Source organism: Triturus cristatus, chromosome 11 (assembly GCF_964204655.1).
Source record: "Triturus cristatus chromosome 11, aTriCri1.1, whole genome shotgun sequence".
Classification (NCBI taxonomy): Eukaryota; Metazoa; Chordata; class Amphibia; order Caudata; family Salamandridae; genus Triturus; species Triturus cristatus.
The window spans coordinates 567,956,315-567,970,848 of record NC_140594.1 but is presented as its reverse complement, the minus strand read 5'-3'; the positions used below and the strand labels follow the sequence as shown (position 1 = coordinate 567,970,848).

The following is a 14,534-nucleotide window of genomic DNA, read 5'->3' as shown; positions in this document are numbered from 1 at the left end:
GCGTCTTCATTCAGATAGACCTCAAAATTACAACTGCACTTCTGGACCAGATGCCTTAAAAAGTCGTCCGAAAGAACTTTCCCCCAGCTAATACGCCTCCCTTGGGTTTTAATGATAAACGGGTCTTTATAGATATTGGGTGTCTTTGCTTCAAGATCATTCCAGCTAAACTTTGCAGTTATTGGGTTGTGATCACTAAAAGCATTCCATACTATTTTAAAATCTACCAAATATTGAAGCAAGTGAGTTGAAACAAAAATATAATCTATAGTTGAGTTTTCATTTCTTCCCTGAAAAGTTGGGACCGCCGTGGCTAAGTCATACTCTTCTCTAAGAGATTTAAAAAGGTTTAATTCTGAGATTAAAAGTTAAAACAATCACCTTAACTAGTATGCTTGAAATAAATCCGCGCCAATTCCTCTGGCCGGACCCGGTCCCTTTCCTTAGCACAAGTGTCACAGGGATGTACGTTGAAATCTCCCACTAACAAAACTATTGGGGAGTAGGACCACCATCTTTTCATAAAAGCCCCTAAGCTTTGTCTCCAGGGGTATCTTAGCAGAGGGGGAATTGTAAACGTTAATTATCAAGATTTTATTATGATGGGCGAACAAAAGTAATACTCCCAGAATATTGCTAGACTCAAATGTTACCAGTTCAGCAGTACACTCTATTCCCAGGCCAATGTACGTAACCAAGCTCCCCTTGGCTCTGCCTAATAGGGACGGCTCTGCCTTAACCTGGAAAGCAGTAGACCATCCATAAATAGGTTCCAATCTGCATCCCAGGATTCTTGCAATTTCATTTGTCTTATTTTAGAAAGTTGCTTTGGCCAGGGAATGTTTATCATTTGGGACTGTAAGTGCCCAGGTTGGGCCTATTCTTGATCGACCGTTGATTGCACAATACTTGGTACGTTTTTGATTCTGTTGAGTATGTGTGAACATGGACACTCAACAGTGGCTGTTCTATCCTCTTCCTGTGCACAATTTATTAGTACATTTAATTTTAACAGTTTTCCATCAATTGCTGCAGCTGAGCTTTTGCCTCTTGCCTTGGAGTTTAGCTGTTTTCCCAAAATGTGCCCCTGTCTTGATAGAGCAGATATCATCACATTTAATGCTGCTGAGATCTCAAACAAGGTATAAAATGTCTTTATTTTCCTGCCTCTCAGCACTTTCAGTAATTTCATACCCTCTATTCATGTTAAACACTACTGGATTCAAGTAAATCCCCATTTATTATTTGATCTAGACTGAAGTAGGAGGCCTGATTGAAGTCCTTAAGCTAATCATTGTACTCTCTTCTATTTTGATGTACGTGTTCCCTTTTTATTGGGGACTTTGCAGGTGCTAGCTCAAGAACAGTTTAATCCATGAAAGCAGCAGTTACTTTCATATGGATGGATTTTTTTTATTTGGTAATTATGGTGCCAAAACATAGGTGTGGGTATGAGTGCACAACCTTTTATAAGCTATATAAACTGTTTTTATGGATTATATTTATTTGCGGAGTTATATAAAGCACACACATGACCCATCCGAGTATCAGAGTTGCTGTACATATAGCAGCCAGGTCATATATAAAAGCCAAGGTTAGGGAGCAATGCAAACACCAAAACGGATACAGTAAACCTTCGCAACTTGGTAGACCCATGAACTGAAAGGAGTCCACATGTAAATGATCCAGCACAGTGATGCAGTATAGCTAGCTAGCGGGCGGAGGAGTTCATTCAACAGAAGCTTTTTTACTTCTTTTTTGAAGAATTAGAGGAGGGGTTTGTCCTAGTTTCTGGAGGAAGTGCATTCCATAATCTTTGGGCAAGACTGGAGAAGGAGCGGTTGTAAGGTTACTTTTTTTTTAACTTCTGTGGCTTCAACAGTCTGTAGTTAGCGCTTCTTGAGGAGTGACTACTCCCAGATAGCTCCAGGTTTGTGGCTAGGTAGAAGTGTGTTGTAGTGAAGGGCCTTATGAGTCATGCAAGCTATCTTTAGCTGGATTCTAGCTTCAAATGGGAGCCATTTTAAATGGTTGATGTCTGGGGTAATGTAGTTGAATCTCGTGGATCTAGCAGCTCAGTTCAATGTGGCACATGAAGGGGCCAGCCTAACTTTGGGTAGGCCTGCCAGTATAGCGATGCCGTAATCTAGATGGCAGATGACTAGGGATTGGACTGCTTGCTGAAAGTCAACCGGGGGCATGAGGTTTAATTTTCCTCCGTATATTTAGTTGGCTTCCCTGGTGGAACTGATATACTCTTGCATATTCAGGTATTTTGTCCAGCGATCTACCTAGAAAACTAGTGGAATTGAACACTTATGGGGGTAAGTTGAGACCAGTGAGTTGTCTGAGCCATTCTTCTACGGGGCAGAGTGATCGTGAGGAGCGATCAGGAGGAATTCGGTTTTGAGCGTGTTAAGCCTGAGGTGACTGCAGTCAGCCATTATTGTGTTTTCAGTATGGTACAGTGAGCAGTTTGTCATCAGGTGAGGTAATACTCAAATACAGTCGTATAGCATCAGCGTACATGTGGTAGTGAATGTTAGAGGTTGAAGTTTGGTAAGCAGTTCCATGAGCAGGTTGAAAAGGGTGGGAGAGAGCGTGGACCCTGGAGGAACACCAGTTGTGACTGGTGTGGTGTCAGATTTACTTTGATTCTCTATGATCTACTATGCAGGAACAAGGCAAACCACGCGGGGAGGGCATGGCAACAGCCAGCCACTTCTGTTTGGGTGGGAGCTAGTGAGGCGTTCGGTCTTGATCATGCATTCAGCATCCTCATTATAGTAGGAAAAGGCTTTGGTGACTCCCTTGACCAAGCTGTGGAGATAAAAGATTTGCACTTTGGTAATCCTTGTTAAGCCCTTGAGGAGGTATTTTTGTTCTTTTGACAGGTGTAATTCACATTTGTAATTTTATTGTAGTATACCAAATGGCTGCTTTGTGGGAAAACCTTTCCTCACCACAGTAGGTCTGAGTTGGTTATGCTGGCAAGCCAATTATAAAAGCTATAAACCTGGTTGGTTCATAGGAGAAAGTGATTTCAGGCACCATTGGTCTGAGCTGTTACTTATGCATTTGATAATAAATCAGGGCTACTGCCTTTGTTGGAACTTTTCATATGTTAAAGCCAGTAGGTCTTTATGGGTAATTGTTATTGCACTGTTGATGCTTGCAGAGATGTATTTTGTTCTATGAAATCCTACATGTAGAAGATCTACACTGTAATAATTCTTGCTACAGTCTCTGCAGAAGGCCTTACATATTTATTTATTTTTATTACAAGATACTGGCATATAACTAACACATGTATTCTCTCTCACACATACTGTCTTTCACTTTGGGTAAGCCCCCTACTGCTAATGGTTTCTATGGTGTGCCATTTACAAACTGCGCTCAGCTGTCATGGCTGGCAGTAGTGGGTCAGCTCACTTCAGCCATTGACTCTCTTGCCAGATGAGAGATGGCATTTGTCTGATCACATGTGAATCCTCGTGAAAATGAGTGTGCATCAGTACCAGTGTTGGAGTCATTCCTTTACTTTACATTTTCTTCTTTTATAAATCCCCGTTCTTTTCTTCTGTTCTTTTTGTTTTCTTAAGGCGCATTAGCTCACCAGAAAGTGCGCATAGGCTGCTTGCTTCATCTCCAGTTTCCTGCATCCAACAAAACCACTGCATGTAAACCATGTGACTATCATAGAATGGTATTGTTCATAGTATATCATTGTTCTACCATTCCAAGATGCCCAGCACATTTTGGTCTAAATGTAGAGGCTGTTACTTTAAAAGCATGATCTACTATACCATCGGAAGACTGCTACCTGCAGCTATGTTTAAGTTTAATATAATTGGAAGCTTATGACCTCTATGTTCAGGTGGTAGTAGGTTTTCTTTTCTCTGCCTTTTTATTCTTTGAATTTATTTTTCATGTGTTAAGTTTGTGTGTGTTGTGGTTGAGGATTAGGGGAATGAAATAGTGAGTCAGTGGAGTAAATGGATGCATGAGTGCAAGGATGAATGATAATGCATGTATTGGTGACTTGAGTGCATAAACCCATCATGGAATGAAGTGGCTCTTTTCAGCTGTAAGCCAGTCTGGTGACTTTGCCAGTGCTGCTTTGTCCTGCAGGCAGTGGGGCAGGGCAGGGCAGGCCTGGCCTGGAAATACTGGCTCCCAGACATGACTGCACATAAAAGAATGTCAGGCTTGTTTGGATCAAGTTTGAGGGTATGTATATACAAGACCCTGAATATTTGTACCCAGTGAAATGTGGTTGAGGGTATTTTCAGAAATGTGCATGACGTTTGAGCAGTGTTTATTTGGACATCCTCTTTTATGTTGTGTAGTTTTGCATTGCCTGAAATCAGCTTGATTTGCAGATGCCACTGCAGAATGGTCAAGGTGGACTGGTTCCTTACAAGTAAAAATGGTGACTAGAAGTTGACCTGGGAATCGGGGACTGCAGAATTTCAACAAACCTGTCTTGTTACCTGAAGATTCTCGGACCTGTATGTATGCTAATTTAAAAAATAAATACATTTGTAATTCTTTTTGTTAACAAACTCGAGTTGACTTAACAGGTTACAAAAAGGAAGGCAGAATGTAGGTCACATGTCGCATTGGTTACAGGTTACATACATTTTTGTGTTAGTTAACAGGGGCTACAGTGTAGTTTGGTCTTCTAGTGCTGGGATAGTGGGGGGGGAACACAAATATTGCCTCTATAGTCATTCCATTTATTATGTATGGAGGACCACTTTCTGGGGCACCCACGTGAAACATACACCGTCTTTTCCCGGAACATGCACCAATTCGCGTCTGCCTTCCAAGACTCTACCTTGGGCGTGTCCACCGCTCCCCACATTTGTGCAATATTCTGCCTGGCCACCATCTGACCCAGCGTGACCCAGATTTTATCTTCATTACTGAGGCCGGTGGGTTCCCATACATTCAACAGGCATCTTAGCTTCAGGCCGCAGGGCTGTCCCCAACACTTCATTCATGCAGTCATGTATCTTCGACCAGTAGGACTGTATTAGTTCACATTCCCATATTATGTGCAGTCTAGATGAAATTGCCACCTCTCTTGGGAGCGCGACTGCATCCTGCCATTCTTCGTTGTCTAGCCCATCTCTCGCCCAGTGCTGCCTTAAAGGCATCGAAGGATTCAGAGTATTATTGATCAACTTTTTATAGGTCAGGGATATCGCTTTATCTGGCATGTAACCATCTAACAACCTGTCCTCTCATGGCGAAGAGTCTGGGAGGGTGGTACCCCTGGGTATGTTTGTCAGCAGTGCGTGTCTACCTGCAGATAACGAAAGTACTCTGTACTAGTGAGCTCATGGCTCTGTCGTAGTGCGGGGAATGTGACCACCTCTCCCTTGTCCCATAGATCCCCAATGTTTGAAATCCCAATAGTGTCCCACTTGTCAAATCCCTTTGTAGGACCTAGTGTGCCCAGCTGCTCCATCTCCCATAGAGGGGTAGCTTGTGTGAGCTTCTTGTCCCACCCTAGGTTTTTGTTGGCTGTGTGCCAGACTAGCACTGAATGTTTGGTTGGGCCTGTCAGGGGAAACTTCCGGGCCCTAGAATAGAGAGCTCTGTGATAGGGCCCTCCCGGTAGCAGTCATTTGTCTAGTCTGTATGCCGGGTCATCGTCTTGACCGTAGGTGCAGTGATTAATCGCCGTCAGCTGCTCTGCCCAACAGTACTTCTTGATATTGGGCAGTCCAATGCCCCCGTCGTACCAGCTTAGGGCCAGTTTCTGAAGGGCAATTCGGGGTCTTCACTTCCATAGTAGATCTCGCTGTAAGCGCTCTACCTCTCCAACGTATTTAGCTGGGACTAAATCTGGGGTGTTTTGCAACACGTAGAGGAAACGAGGCAATGCCATCATTTTTTAATAATGCTGCCCGCCCTAGTAACGAGAGAGAGTTTTCCAGGTATCGACATCTCGTTTGAGCCTCTGCAACGGGGGAGCAGGTTCTGCTCGTATCCAAGTTTGGGGTCTGCCGTAAAAAAGATACCTAGGTAGTGGAAGCCCTCTTCCGCTGTCTGTATGGGGCAGGAAGGGAGGGTCACCTCTGAGAACATACAAGGACTTGCTCCAATTTATCCTGTAGCCGGAATACCTTCCAAAAATCATGAAGATGTTTAGGACATCGTGGATGGAGGGCTTTGGGGAGGCTAGATATAGGAGAATATCGTCCGCATATAAGGATATGCGGTCCTCCCAACCTGCCGTCCACCCGAGTCCCCTGATGAAGGGGCTCCAGCGTATCCACACCGCTAGTGGCTCTAGGGAGAGGGCGAAAAGGAGGGGCAACAATGGACAGCCCTGTCTGGTCCAACAACCCAGCCCGAAGACCTCAGATTTCTTGTTGTTGACCACAACTTGTGCCATGGGCTCTTTATAGAGGAGTTTAATCCACCCTATAAAGACAGGCCCGAACCCCAATTTGGTTAATACAGCGAAGAGGTAGGACCACTCTATCGTGTCAAACAGTATTGTGGCATCTAGTGAGACCACCACAGCTGCCTCCTGGATTGTGTTCAGCCTACCCAGCACCCCGTGGAGGCGGTGTAGATTCAACTCCGTATTTCGGTGAGGCATGAAGCCAGATTGATCTGGGTGTACCAATTTACTGATTACTTGGATAAGGCGATTTGCTAGTACTTTAGCTAGGATTTTGGGTTCCGAATTAAGCAGGGAGATGGGTCTGTATGAGGAGCATGTACGCTAATCTTGGGACAGTATTTAATTAAAATCCTACCAAGATACATGATCATGTTACTCATGAAGGTCTCCTCCCCTTGTATGGCTTGAAGGCATCGAGCTCGTGTTTATTAAAGGACTTGTCCAGAGATGGACACTGAGATTTGCATGTTCGCTGATGAATCTTTGGGAGCGCATATATTACTGAAGTAAGATGTTTATAATTTATTTGAGACTTTAGTCATGTGTGCATGATCCCATAGTGCCTGTTTAAATCTGATCTCCAATTATGAAGCTTAATGGATCTTAAGGCATAGGACGCAAAGAGGTGATTTCCTGTAATCCATATTTTGTCTTTAGGATTAACATCCCAGTAAATTGGGGCAAATGTCTACAGAGAATTGGCTTTAATGATATGGAAGTTGTACCTTATAACGGTGTGCATAATTCTTGTAATTTACTCCTCTAATTTTGTGAAATTATGGGAAAATTACAAAAATGTTGTGAAATGCAAATCTATCTTTCAGCACTAAATTTTAGCGTAAAACTCTATCCTCGTAAATTTGTGACAGGGATGCATTTCATGGATAAAAATAAGTCCAAAAAACACGCGGAGCGTGAAACAACCACTCGCCTCTTTATTATTCCCAAGCGCTCACAGTAAAATTTTGCCGCAAATGACACGTAATTCCGCAACTTTGCGTAATGGCTTAACTTTGAGCGTTTCGCATAACAAGCGAAACACAAAATTGCTGAAATTACATTGGTGTAATTTAAATTTGGCCCAGGCCTAGTAGTGCATCAGTTCAGTGTAGCAGATCAAAGAGATGGGGTGTAATGTAAGCATTGGAGGGGCTAGGGCATGGTGGAACCTTGATGTACTCTGGTGCAGTGCTGTAAGTGGACTACTTGTGGGTTATTTGAGGGCACGGCATTGGCAAAAAAAAAAATGAAGAATGCGCAGTGGTGTGGGATGACTACATGCCCCGTTGCTTTCAAATCTTTACCTTTCATATTGGGCAAATGCAATCTTAATGTTAACGCAAATGGTGCTTTAACACCGGAAGAGATTGAAAATCTCCTGTTGGATGCAGAAGTACCACTAGAAATTAATCACCCCATCTCTTTACTATCATGCTGTAATACAGCTGTAGAAAACATAGCTGTGTCTACTCAGTGACTTGTTTGTTGGGGTTCTTGTGTGTTATAGTCTATGATCTTGTAAACTTGCTGCAGTGAATTTATCCTCCTAGCTGCTTTTTCACCTCTTTGGGTTGGAAATCTGAACACCCACACAACATAGCCTGAACATGAAATTAACTGGCCATTAAGATCCACAAGAATTTTAACACTAAAACCTGTCACAGAAAAAAGTTTGACAGACCATGAGGACCTATACTAGCTGATGAAACATGCAAGCCGTCCAGTTCACCCTTACTGCCACAACTACCAAAAAACCTCAACTCATTACATTTGACCTGCTTCCCCACTGACCATGCACCTCCACAAAACTGACACAGACCACAGAAATATTTGGAAAGTTGTGTTGGGTCACTGACCTTCAAAGGCATACTTCTACATTACCCCCTGGCCCTAAAAACAAGTTTCTGAATAACTTTGAGTCACTACTAGAGTACACCCTCCAGTCTGACAACTTTTCTATTTTTGTCTATTTTTGTCGATTTCAACTTTCATTTGGAATCTGAAGTTTATAAAGACACAGAGGCCCTACTAGAAATGTCCTCTCCATTAGGACTCAAACAAACAATTAAGGAATCCACACATACACAGCAGAACATAACCTAGATGGCCTCTTCAACAGTAACCCCCAAATTCCTGTTAAAACGGTGCTCCCGCTCAGCTGTCTGACCACCAAGCCATTATTGTTCAGCCTAATTCCCCTCACAAACTTTGACCACTCCAAGCCAGTTGAGTCCACCGCACACAAAGCCTGGAATAATTTAGACAAACATTTTACCCCAATTCTTGGCAGAAAAGCAACCTATCCTCCCTCCAGACTCCGAGTTAGCATCCAATTACCATACGGACTGGCTTCACTCCATCTTTCCTAAACTTGTTCCTTCCAATTCCTCTCACCCCAACAGGAAGGTTCCTTTTGGCTCCATGGTTTTACAAATCTTTTAGACTCGAGAAGCAAGCCTGCAGATGACAGGAAAGCAACTGGCGCAAGCATTATGATGCCCAAGAAAAACATTTATATAAATTGGCTCTAGCCAGTAATTACTACATGCAGATGATTGAGATTGCCTCCAACTCCACCAGGGAACTCTTTCAGGTGGTCATCCAGCTCACTTCTGTTCCAAAGAACAATGTGGCCATACATAGCCAACAGTTCTACGGCACCCTAACCTTCAAGTTTAAAGACCAGGTTAACCAAGTCTTCAGTAAATTCGATAACTCGAATCCTGTTACCAATGACCAGATACTTCAGACAGATCAGGATTACCCTCCTTTTTCTGAATCTCTTCCAACATTCCTAATCAAGTGGCTTACCTCCTGATCAGAGATAAATCAGGGTCCCCACATGACCCCTGCCCTCCCAGGATACTTAAGCTTGCACCGGAATTGATTACCACCAACCTCTCAGCCATTTTCAATACAATGTTCTCTATAGGTGTGTTGTCCTCTGGATGGAAGCAAGCTTCCATCCTCTCCCTAATAATGAAAATAAAAATCTCAGCTCTACTGACCCTAATCACTACCGCCCCATCTCATGTCTTCCTCTCCCCGTCAAAATTGTGGAAAAACTAATGAACCACGGACTCTCCAAATGTATTCAAGATAACCACTTACTGGACCCAACCCAGTTTGGGTATAGACCAGGGCACAGCACAGAAACAGCCCTTATTAAAGCCACAGAGGAAGGTAAGGGTTACCTTAGATGAAGTGGATCCGCCACCCTCATTCTCCTCTACCTATCCGCTGCCTTTGATCTGGTGTATCATAAGACTCTGAGCAACTGCTTAACTACAATAGGGGTCAAAGGCAAAGCCCTGTCTCTGCTGACCTCCTTCCTCTCAAACAAGATTCAAACATTGGCCTTGGGCCAATTCCAACCCATACCTTTCACTCTGCCTTGCGGGGTCACAGAACCCCACCCTTTTCAATATTTGTATATGAACTGGCCCGTCTTATCAAAACATTTAACTAGGTCTTACCTTCCATGCTGACGACACCCAATTGGTAGTCGCAGCTTTTAACAACCCCTCTGGACCTTTACAATTTCAAGGCTGCATGAGAGCGATCAGTCTCTGGATGAGTAAAACACCGTCTGAAACTCATTTCTGGAAAAACTCAAGTTGTATTATTGGAGTCTCTCTCCCTTGTGCTCCCCCGCCTATTGTCCTCATGAGCTCTGTGACCAAAGCCAAAAACCTGGGCTTCCTTATTGACCACAAGCTTAATTCTGTATCACAAGTCTCTGCATTGGTTTCCTCTTCCTTTAACACCCTAAAGACAAAAGGAAATTTCTCCCATACATTTCTGATAAGACCAGGAAGAACGTGATCACAGCCTTAGTCCTCTCAAAATTGGACTACTGTAATGGCCTGTACATGAACCTGCAAGCAAAACCTGTTAGAAGGCTTCAGTTGGTTCAGAAAGCTGCAACCAGAATGATTATTGACCTCCCGAAATTCCACTCTATCTCTACTGGAATGCGGAAACTGCACTGGCTCCCGGGCCACAATCAAGTCAAATTTAGGCCCTCTGCATGGCTCACAAAGGCCTACACCACACACAACCTGAATTCCTAAGGCGCTCTTTCCAGTGGTACACACCCAACAGACCCCTGCTTTCTGTGGGGTCCAGAACACTTACGATCCACAGTGTCAGGAAAGCTAACTGGGGAAGTTAGAGCTTTGTTGCCAGTACAGCTAAACTATGGAACAGCCTCCCTGCCCACATCCGAGCCATTCCATCCCTGCTTGCCTTTAGAAAGCAGCTCAAGACTTGGCTTTTTAACAACTGAGATGTCCAACTTCTGCGTGCTTAAGTTCAGCCAGCGCTGAGACACCCTTGAGTATTTGGGCACTTTATAAGTTATCTTAACATAACCTAACAAAAGGCACTGCGCCTCAACGGTATTCGAGTGCCAATTAAAATGCAATCCTTTCTTTAACTGAGACCGTTTATGCCACAAGAATGCCAGAGCCAAGGAAGTTTTTATTGCTTACACCAAGTGATGTTGTGGCATGATGCACTCTTGCTGGTTTGTCACTGCCTGTTCCTACTGTATATAATACGGGTACACATTTTTTACCTTGTGCTTGGGACTAAATGACAGGTTTTCGGAATATGCACAATATATATTTATATTTAAATGCAATGGATCCAAGTGGAGATGATTTACTTAGTTTAGAATATTCCTAAAGTGGTATAACTCTGGTTCTCCTTAAACTGGAGACCACATATAACATTAATCGGCATTGCTAATACAAGTGGAGTTAGTCATGAATGCCAGATATTCATGATTACCAGCTTTGAAAACGAGTTCTCTTTAAATTCCATTGCATGGAAATTCCTCATACATGGTTATAAAATACAAAAAAGGTGAGAAGAGGAATGCTTTCTAAAAGTCTAACCCCTGGTAATCGCTCTGGGTAGCATCACAACCCATCGTTCTTTTGCCCAACATGCCACCTCCGATTAGGAATAGTCAAGCCCAAAATACCATTCCATGTCCTATCTGAACTGGAACACCAGCGAGCTAAATCCAGTTTTACCCTTATTGGGGCTCGTCAGTTGGGTGCAGCTTGATTCCAGTGGCACGGTGGGGGCCTGAGACCTATGTCTGGGCATTCCTTTCTCCACTTACGGCGTTACACAAATATACATGGATAGCCTGGAAATCTGCGGTCTAGCTGTCCGCCTACACCTACTGGGACCTATGATCTCTAGTCACTTGAGCACCAGTATGTTAAAACTAGATGTTTAGAGTTAAGTTTAAAAAGAAAATGAGGTCTTGGCTGCTTTCTGGCTTTACAAGTGCTGCTGCATGTGAATAACCTATGCTCAACTATGCACTTTTCTTGTATTATTCACCCATACACCTCAAACTCATTCATATTGTTACCCATCATCTTCTGAACTTATAATGGCGGGTGTACATTTCGTAAGCATAGTCGGTTTCCTTCATTTTGTAATATAGGTTATTTATAAAGTGCTGCATCCACTATAGGACTCTAGGAGTCTTTCTGTGCTAATCCAATCATAGCATTATTGCTATTCTTTTAAATAAAATGGAGGACCTGTCCAATCCAGCAGCATCAAGAGATAGAAATTTGCCAAGATAGAATAGGGCGATCTCCTAGATTTTGCGATCAGTGTTTATAAGGAAAATGGCTAAAGGGAGCCGCTTCAGATCGCAAAAATAATGGGAACTTGTTCTGTAGCTCGGCTACTGTGAATTTATCTCTGACAAATGTCTTATACATGGTTTTCGGGATGTTAATGAGGTCTTGTGTTTGAGCATGAGGGAATTAGGCGGAGAGCATTTACCAGATTTCCGTGCTTACAAAGAAAGCTGCATGTAGAGATTACAAGATCTACAACCGCAACCCCTTAAATTGGACCCGCTTTGAACTGATAGCCAATGTAGCTGTTTCAAATATACGGGGGACTATCCCATCTTGCAAAGTTTGAAAATCCTCACTATTGCATTTTCCATCCTTTGCAACCTGGTGATGCTTTTCTTGTGTAGTCCCAATTAAATTGAGTTAGGAAAGTGCAACCGGACTGTATGAGTACAATTGCTACGGTGATCCTTTGAGAGAACGTTAAGTGGAGTACACATTTAAATGTGTGGAAGCGAAAGCTAAAGTAAGAAGTCTTTCTTATTGCTCCAAACTGTGCATCAAAGGTTAAATAGATCCTGACGACTTTGACTGAAGGTGGAGAGCTACTTAGTGAGGTGGGCCCGAGAGAGGCCTCCATAGGTTAGCTTTGGAAAATACGAGAAGGATTTACAAGGATTTAACTTAAAGTTCAGTTTTTATGGAATCCATTTGAGAATGTTAATGGTCCTATAGCAAGCTTTGTAATTTGTGAATAACACTGTTCTCCAATAATGCCTGTACGACCACACCCTTTCCCTTCTTTATCCAATGTGCTACTTTGAATACATTTGGTTGCTCCGCAGCTGTTGAAAAATAGAAGGGTTGAAGTTGTGGTAGAACTGGGTTCAGAGGGGTCTGGGGTTGGCTGGAATTGACGGTAATGGTCATTATTGTGTACCAAATAGTTTTAAACGAAAAACACATACTTGGGCTCCTTCTGAAGGCTGAATATTGTCAGGGTGAAACAGCCATGCAACACAGAGAGGTATAATTGCAGAGTGAGTAATATGTTCACTTTGATTTCTCCTGAATTGCATATTTCCTGTGTAATGTTGGTGTGTGCCGTACATTGCCTACCACCACAGAGGGCTCCTGAAACTGATAAAGAGCAGTACCGTGGGAACAGAAAAAATTACCTAAATCCTGCCTCCCTTGAGCAATATTATCCTTACAAATTACTCTAAGGTTATTTAATAATATAAACCTACTTCATATACAGGAATTAATTTCATTTGGAGTAAACTGTTATTATGATCAAAAGTCCCCTTTATTAGATTATATTTCTTCTGTTCCAAATATTGTTATGCAAGTAACATTTATTTATCATTTTGTAAAAACACAGATTAAATCTACCATTACCACTTCCTATGCATTCATCCCCCTCCTAAAAATGCATGTCACACACTCACTTGTCACACATACTTTACATCTAAAAACCCTACTGCATACTGGTTACCACCCTCAATAGGATCATTGCTCATTCAAAATATTACATTGATATAAACTTTTTAAACCCGATCATTTTTTTTCATAGTTAAATAGATGCATGCAGGTAATTTCCCTCATTTTACTACAGGGCACAGAAAATGTAGCCAGTTATATCAATACTGTATATCTGTATGTTGTAGTTCCAGTTTTTGTGGCGATGTGCGTTTCGGTGAAACTCGCCAGACGCCTTCTTCGGGGCACCAAACCACCCACTTAAAACCATAAACTGAGATGATGGGATCCTCACAAATTACCTATTCTTAAAGGCCATTTCACTTCATATCAAACTTTACTGTATTCCCACCACTTCTGGGCATAGGGCCTAGTAAATTAAGTATCCTTCCTCTACATCAGGGTAACTGCAGGACCTATGTATCCAGTGTGTGTCTCAAAGTACCGGCATGTAACGTCCCAAGCACTCCGATGTAATTCATGTACTTTCACATTTTAATACACAGGATAGAATCTCTTAAGGTATAAACCCAAGCACTGTTCCTTCACCGTTTGTATGTTGATTTGATAAAACTGTCTTTTCCCTATCCCGAAGAAAAGGATTAGTACGTTGTGGAAGGTCTACTGTATTTGCTTGTGCGCAATGATCAACTGCCCACCTTTGTGAAATGAATGATGCTCCAGAGAGAGGGGGGTTCTTGCGAAGCAGGTCTTGCGAAGCAGGTCTTGCGAAGCAGGTCTTACTTGGCTGAAAAGGCAAAGGTAGATCAGAAGTGCCATGATTCAACATTGATCAGAAGGGTTCATCATGTCTGGTGCTTTCTGCCAGCTCATGTGCACCTCATTCACTCTTCTACTGAGATTGAATATCCTGTTTTCAGAAAGGTTTTCTTGCCTGTTCATCTAATCCTCTGAGTGGCAAGGCTCATGTAAGTTTCACTGCCTGACTTGAATTATGACGCTAATAATCGCATTGCTGTAAATTAACATGTTTGCCGGTGGTGTGAAGAACTGTA

General features: G+C 42.7%; 1 protein-coding gene across 1 annotated transcript in view; it reads left to right on the top strand.

Annotated features, from left to right (window-relative positions):
• The window catches only part of ATP1B3 (ATPase Na+/K+ transporting subunit beta 3), a 279,921-nt gene that overhangs the window by 125,907 nt on the left and 139,480 nt on the right, over window positions 1-14,534 (top strand). The gene's annotated exons all lie outside the window — the stretch shown is intronic.